This window comes from Aethalodelphis obliquidens, unplaced genomic scaffold, assembly GCF_003676395.1.
Source record: "Aethalodelphis obliquidens isolate GAN/ISIS:26980383/991018 unplaced genomic scaffold, ASM367639v1 scaffold116, whole genome shotgun sequence".
Taxonomy (NCBI): Eukaryota; Metazoa; Chordata; class Mammalia; order Artiodactyla; family Delphinidae; genus Aethalodelphis; species Aethalodelphis obliquidens.
The window spans coordinates 704,142-710,553 of NW_020838060.1; the positions used below are offsets into that span (position 1 = coordinate 704,142).

The 6,412-nt window shown below is 51.8% G+C and overlaps 1 pseudogene; it reads left to right on the forward strand.

Annotated features, from left to right (window-relative positions):
* Positions 1 to 3,645: 3,645 nt before the first annotated feature.
* LOC113615385 (serine/threonine-protein phosphatase 6 regulatory subunit 2 pseudogene) lies at positions 3,646 to 6,101 on the forward strand (annotated as a pseudogene).
* Positions 6,102 to 6,412: the final 311 nt, after the last annotated feature.

A 6,412-nucleotide genomic window follows, 5' to 3' on the forward strand; every position in this document is an offset into this window, starting at 1 on the left:
GTGTTCAGTTTTGGAGTCCTCAGTAGTCAGTGTCCTTAGTGAAAAGCACCTTCAGGAGGAAGATGTCAAAAGCCAAATTCTAGGGAATTGATTGTGAATGGGAGGTGAAAAAGAGGAGGCAGCATGTGTAGCCTGCTCTTTGAATGTCCTTCTAAACACGACACTTGGAAGTCCCTTAGGTAGCACAGGTTCAGCTTGTTCAAAAATGAATTCCTCTGGATATATGGGGAGATGTGAAAAAGAAAATGTAGCAATAAGTGACCTGTAGAATCTGGGTGGTGGGCATATGGGTGTTCACTATTCAATCTGTCAACCTTTTTCTTCATTTTTGACATGAGCTTATCATCTCTACCCTCCAACTATCCCTACCCCTGTGAACCCCATCTCAATAAACAGAACCACCATCTACTCAGTTATTTAGGCAACAGACCTGGGAGTGTCATTTAATTAGTCCCTCTCCTTCTCCCTTCTATTCCAATCAGTCACCAAATCTCCTAAATATCTCTTACATCCAGCAACAATGGAGTTGCACCTTATACCAAGGTTAGGTTCTAAAGTCAGTACATAAGGCAAAAGTTACATAGTCAACATAACTTTTGGAAATCCCTTAAATCACTCATAAAATACAGCAGTCATGGGACTTCCCTGGCGGTCCAGTGGTTAAGACTTGGCACTTCCACTGCAGGGGGCACAGGTTGAATCCCTGGTTGGGGAACTAAGATTCCTCATGCCGCACCGTGGGGCCAAAAGTTAAAAAAAAAAAAAATACAGCAGCCATGGTTTTGTGTGCACAACTCTGTAAACAAAATGTATGTGCAAGTATGTATGTATAAGCCAGTGTATAGTAATGTACAGTATATAATAGGTTATACAATATAACATTAAAGTATTTTCAACTACATACAAAAATGAGATAGCGCTCTCTCCAGCTGCAGGACACGTGGAAGCACAGAGCCTGAGGCCAACACTGCCAGGACCTCAGCGGGAGAGGAGGGTCTCTGCTCTTGTATTTCAATAAACCTGTTGATGTTAAAAAAAAAAAAAAAAAAAGTTAAATGTACACAGGGCACAAGGATGCTGCATTTCTCACCTCTTCACTGCCTCTACCCTAGACCAAGCTTCCATCAACCCCCAGGATTATTGAAACAGCTTCCCAACTAGTCTCCTGGCTCCTTCCCCAGAGCCTGTCCAATCCATGCCCTACACTCCAGGCAGATTGACCTGCTGACTGATTTGAGCAGGTCACTTTGCTGCTTTAAAACCCCTCAATGACATCCCACTGGTCCCTTAGGACAATGTTTAAAACACCCCCATATGGCTGCCCCAGCCTTCTGCCATCTGGCCATCTGGCCTTCTGCCATCTGGCCTCTGCCCAGTCTCTGGACTTCATGTCACACACACCTCTTTCCTCTTGTTCTCTAAGCCCTGTCAGAATTGGGCTTTCTGTTCCTCAGGTTCACCATACTCTTTTGTGCTTCAGGGACTTTCCCATGCTGCTCTGTCCGCATAGAACTCTCTTACCCCCTCTGCTCAACTGGTTAACAAACACTTCTTATCTACTCAACGAACCATCCACCTCAACCCCCCAATACTTTGTTCTTGCTAAATTTTATTATTTTAAACTTTTTAATTTATCTTTATTTTTTGGCCACGCAGCATGCGGGATCCCCGACCAGGGATCAGACTCGTGTCCCCTGCATTGGAAGCATGGAGTCTTAACTGCTGGACTGCCAGGGAAATCCCCTTGCTGAATTTTAAATTTAGAAAGAAAACATTGTGAAAAATAATCCACATATTTAAAATGCACTAAACATAAATGTATATTTCAATGGATTATTATAAAATGAAACCCCCCTGCAACAGCAACCCAGTTCAAGAAAAAGGACATTGCCTTCACCCCAGAAATCCCCCATAATACTGCTTGCTGGTCATAGACTCCTTCAACCCTCCCAAAGTAACCACTGTCCTACTGTCCTGATATTTATCGTAACCACTTACTTGCTTTTTCTTTATTGTTTTACCACCTAAATATGAATCCTAAAAACAATCATTTAGGTTTTCAAAAAACCTTTATTGGGATATAATTCACATACCATACAATTCACCCAATTAAAGTACAATGCAATGGTTTTCAATATATTCCATTATTAACTTTTTAAGATTGTGGTAAAATATATAAACATGAAATTTGTCATTTTAACCATTTTTGAGTGTACAATTCAGTGCCATTAATTACATTCACAATGTTGTGCAAACATCACTACCATATAATTTCCAAAACATTTTTATCACCCCAAATAGAAACTCTGTGACCATTAAGCAATTACGCCCCATTTCCACCTCTCCGCAGCCCCTGGTAACTTTTTTTTTTAATTAATTAATTAATTTGTGGCTGCGTTGGGTCTTCATTGCTGTGCGCGGGCTTTCTCTAGTTGTGGTGAGTGGGGGCTACTCTTCATTGCACTGCACGGGCTTCTCATTGCGGTGACTTCTCTTGTTGTGGAGCATGGGCTCTAGGTGTGCAGGCTTCAGTAGTTGTGGCATGCAGGCTCAGTAGTTGTGGCGCATGGGCTTAGTTGCTCCACGGCATGTGGGATCTTCACGGACCAGGGCTCGAACCCGTGTCACCTGCATTGGCAGGCAGATTCTTTACCAGTGCACCACCAGGGAAGTCCCCCTGGTAACTTCTAATCCATTTTCTGTCTCTATGAATTTGCCTATTCTAGGAATCTCATGTACAATATTTGTAGGTACTTCTTTTTTTGGCTGCATTGGGTCTTCGTTGCTGTGCACACCCTTTCTCTAGTTGCAGCGAGCAGGGGCTACTCTTCGTTGCGGTGCACAGGCTCTAGGCGCACAGCCTTCAGTAGTTGCAGCACATGAGCTCAGTAGCTGTGGCTCGCGGGCTCTAGAACGCAGGCTCAGTAGTTGTGGCGCACGGGCTTAGTTGCACCGCGGCATGTGGGATCTTCCCAGGCCAGGGCTTGAACCCGTGTCCCCTGCATTGGCAGGCGGATTCTTAACCACTGCCCCACCAGGGAAGTCCCCCATACATCTGTTGATGGACACTTCAGTTGTTTCCATCTTTTGGCTGTTGTGAATAATGCACAATCATTTAATTTTGCCCATTTTTTAATTTTATGAGAATGGAACAGGACAGAATATATTCTTTGTTATGTCTGGCTTTTAAAGCATGCATTCGGGGCTTCCCTGGTGGCACAGTGGTTGAGAATCGCCTGCCAAAGCAGGGGACACGGGTTCGATCCCTGGTCCGGGAAGATCCCACATGTCGCGGAGCAACTAAGCCTGAGCACCACAACTACTGAGCCTGCTCTCTAGAGCCCGCGTGCCACGACTACTGAAGCCCCTGCGCCTAGAGGCCGTGATCCGCAGCAACAGAAGCCACCGCGATGAGAAGCCACCGCACGGGCTTAGTTGCTCTGCGACCCCCCAGCCTGCCGCCAGCCGCCCCGAGAGCACGATGGTGGCGGCCCACCTGTTCCAGAAGTGTTGCCTGGTCCAGAGGATCCTGGAGGCCTGGGAAGCCAGTGACCACACACAGGCAGTGGGTGGCATGAGGCACGGGAACATGGGGCACCTCACCTGATCGCCAACACGGTGGTGCAGAACCTGGAGGGGGGCCCCATGCAGACCCAGCTCAGCGAGGTCATCCGAGGGCTCCCCTGGGACTGCCGCGGGCGCTGGGAGAGCTTTGTGGAGGAGACGCTGGTGGAGGCCAACCGCAGGAACGCGGTGGACCTGGTTAGCACCCGCCATCTTCACCCCTCAAGTGAGGAAGAGGACGTGGGGGGCATTTTCCCTAATGAGCTGGCCCTTCAGCAGGCTTTCTCCGGGTACCAGGTCCAGCAGATGACAGCCACCTTCGTGGACCAGTTTGGCTTCAGCAACGAGGAGTTTGCTGAGCAGGACAACAGCGTCAACGCCCCATTTGACAGGATCGTGGAGATCAACTTCAGCGTCGACAGCCCCGGTGTCGCTCTGTTTGAGGCCTGCTGCAGTGACCACATCCAGCCCTTCGACAAGGACGACGACCTCTGGGAGGACGTCCGTGTGGCCCAAGTGACCAGAGCCAGGTTCGGGGGCCCTCATGCTTCAGAGAGCTGCCGGAAGGACGGCCCGGAGCGCCGAGGCCAGGGCAGGGAGGAGAGCTCGAGAGCAGATCGGGACACGGCTCGGGCGGGCGGGCGCCCCTTGGGCTGCCGCCCAGAAGGAAGGTCCTCGTGTTAGGGTGGCTCAGAAGCAGGTGCCCCGTGGACGGTGTTTGATGAGCCGGAGAATTCCATGGCCTCGGGCCCGGCCCCGGCAGTGGCGATGGGCATGGGTTCCAGTGTGTGGGTGGCCAGCTCCTCCAGTGCCTTGGCTCCAGAGGAGAAAGGCTGGGCCAAGTTCGCTGGCTTCCAGCCTTTCTGCTGCTCTGAGTCAGGGCCCAGGTGCAGCTCCCCAGTGGAGAGAGGTCATGGCGATGCCCAGGGTGGCCTGAACCAGGGCCCAGAGAGAACCCTTGGCCTAGCCACTCCGGGTGCCTGGAACACATGTGTTGCCAGGAAGGCGCCCGTGGTGGCCTCCAGGAGCCGTGAGGACAAGCTGATGGCGGCTGTTGCCTCGGAGGCTGTTAGTGTGGGTCCTGGTCAGGAGGCCGCCCCCCGCCGCCCGTGTCAGTCCCCAGGTGTGGGCGGGAGTGTTGTGGACAGACGTGGCCTGCAAGGTGTCCAGGGAAGGGCCCTGGGCCCGTGTGGCCCACAGAGTGGGCTGAGTGTGCCACCAGCACGCCTCCAGACCTGGCCTCCCTTGCACCTGTGGAAGTGACCTCTGCCCCAGTCGTGGCCGTCCTTCCCGAGGCTGCCATGGCGGCCACCACAGTACTGAGCAACACCGGCCCCTCCCTGGCCACCCTGGCAGTCTCTCCTATGCTGGCTGTGGCCGTCACCACTGCAGCCCCAGCTGGCCCAGCTGTCTCCATGGCGGCCGCCCTAGGGATGGTGACAAAGGACAGGCAGACAGACGGGCCGCTGCCTGCAGGAGCTGCCTTAAGTGGCCTCATGTGATGCTGCTGCTGCCACCCAGCTTTGGCGCCCCAGCCAAGAAAACTACCTGGTGACGCATTTCGTGTTTTTAAATTAAATTAAATTTAATTTAAAAATAAATGCTGCATTGGTAAAGCTGGCAGTTGGAACCAGTCGGACAGCCCAGCCTGCATTTCTCCTGCCTGACTCCGGGTGGGCCTCGAGGGTCCAGCCCCATGCACAGCAATAAGGCCTCAGACAGGGGCTCTGCCTGCGGGGGCCGTGACTCCAGACGCCGCAAGGACCGAGGTCTGGGCTGGGCGCCACAGGCTCTGAGCCTGTTTTTATCCATTATTTAACAAACGCAGATAGAGCCACATGTTTGTACTTTTTATCCAGCGCAGGAGAGGGTCTCCGAGGCTCTGGGGACAAGTGTGGGTCTGGAGCTGGGTTGGCCAGACAGGGTTTTAGCTGCCTGGTGGCCCTGGGAGCTGGCCTTGAGCCAGGCTGCAAACTTGACTGACTTAAAAATAAAACGAGCCCCCCGCAGCCTGGCAGGGTGTCCCAGGCTTCCCGCCGCAGTGGGCAGTGGGGCGCCTGGCAGGAGCTGGCCACGGGCTGCAGGACGGGGTGCGGAGGGCCCAGCAGTGCCCAGTGGTGGGGGGCTAACCCTGCAACTGCTGTGGAGGGTGGGGACGAGCTGTCCTGGGGGTGTGCAGAGTTATCTCATGTTACTGTTCTGATAATCTGACAGGGCACCCAGATCCCACAACTCCCAATAAAAGTTGTTATTCTCACCGAAAAAGATATTAATTAAAAAAAAAAAAAAAGAACAGCATGGTGTATATCCAGAAGAGAATAGCCAAACTCTTACAGCTCAGTACTAAGAAAATAAACAATCCAATAAAACTATGGGCAAAAGATTTGAATAGACATTTCGCATAGGAAGATACAAAAATTGTTAATAAGCATATGACAAGATGCTCAATATCATTCGTGGTTAGGGACATGCAAATCAGAACCACAGTGAGGTACCATTTCACACCCACTAAAATGGCTATAATCAAAAAGAGACTTCCCTGGTGGTGCAGTGGTTAAGAATCTGCCTGCAGGGGCTTCCCTGGTGGCGCAGTGGTTGAGAGTCTGCCTGCCAATGCGGGGGACATGGGTTCGTGCCCCGGTCCGGGAGGATCCCACATGCCGCGGAGCGGCTGGGCCTGTGAGCCATGGCTGCTGAGCCTGCGCGTCTGGAGCCTGTGCTTTGCAACGGGAGAGGCCACAACAGTGAGAGGCCCGCGTACCGCAAAAAAAAAAAAAAAAAAGAATCTGCCTGCCATTGCAGGGGACACTGGTTCGATCCCTGGTCCAGGAATATCCCACATGCCACG